This window comes from Octodon degus, unplaced genomic scaffold (genome assembly GCF_000260255.1).
Source record: "Octodon degus isolate 3935 unplaced genomic scaffold, OctDeg1.0 scaffold00097, whole genome shotgun sequence".
Lineage (NCBI taxonomy): Eukaryota > Metazoa > Chordata > Mammalia > Rodentia > Octodontidae > Octodon > Octodon degus.
In genome coordinates this window covers 5,203,412-5,204,224 of record NW_004524673.1, presented here as the reverse complement: position 1 = coordinate 5,204,224, position 813 = coordinate 5,203,412, and positions in this window count along the sequence as shown.

Here is an 813-nt window from a genome sequence, read left to right as displayed (position 1 = left end):
ATTTTAATTGTTTAGTGATCTTTATTAAATTATAAAATTTATTATATATCTTATAAATTTTTGAAATCATGTCAATAGGATAAATATCTCTGACATATTTCTTTCATTCATGCTACAAGATTTAAAATAACTTTCTTTTGGTTACTTTTCTCTCTACTTTTTAAACTTTGTTTCTCCCCAAACTGTCTTCCAGTGTGTGGTGTTGCATGCCAAGATATAATGTGATTCTTAACTTTCATCTTATCTGAGAATTTCAGGCAAATAAACATAGTTATATGAATGCTTAATACACCAACAAACCACTGTCCTCAATTCTAATAAACCCAAATTAAATGCATCCCCAACTCAATTCCTCATTAATTAGACCCCTAAACAAATCTATGCCAACCCCAACAGTACACACCAGAAGGACAAGCATAAGAAAGGGTAGTCAAGAGGAAACCACTTTATTGTCTAACAGCAGCTAAAATTATTATTTATGCAAATTTTACAAAATGTGACTCCATTTCTATAGGCTGTACTTCCTTTCTGTCAAATGTCAGAAGAATAAATTGGGTTGGCTTGTCTTACTGCAGTCTCACCTCTCAAGCAGGGACCATAATCATGAAGAACTAGAGCTCACCTCATATTTCCAGCATACTAGCAGTGAGCACTCACGACTGCGCAGACTTCCCACACGCAGCTTACTCCTGCTGGGAAGGTATACCCAGGCCACGATGCCCAGGACAAAGCTAGTAGAGTAAGTTTGCCCCATTCTAGAGCTCAGGTTTCACATTAGGTTACATACTTCCGCTCAGTACTTACTCATAAGCT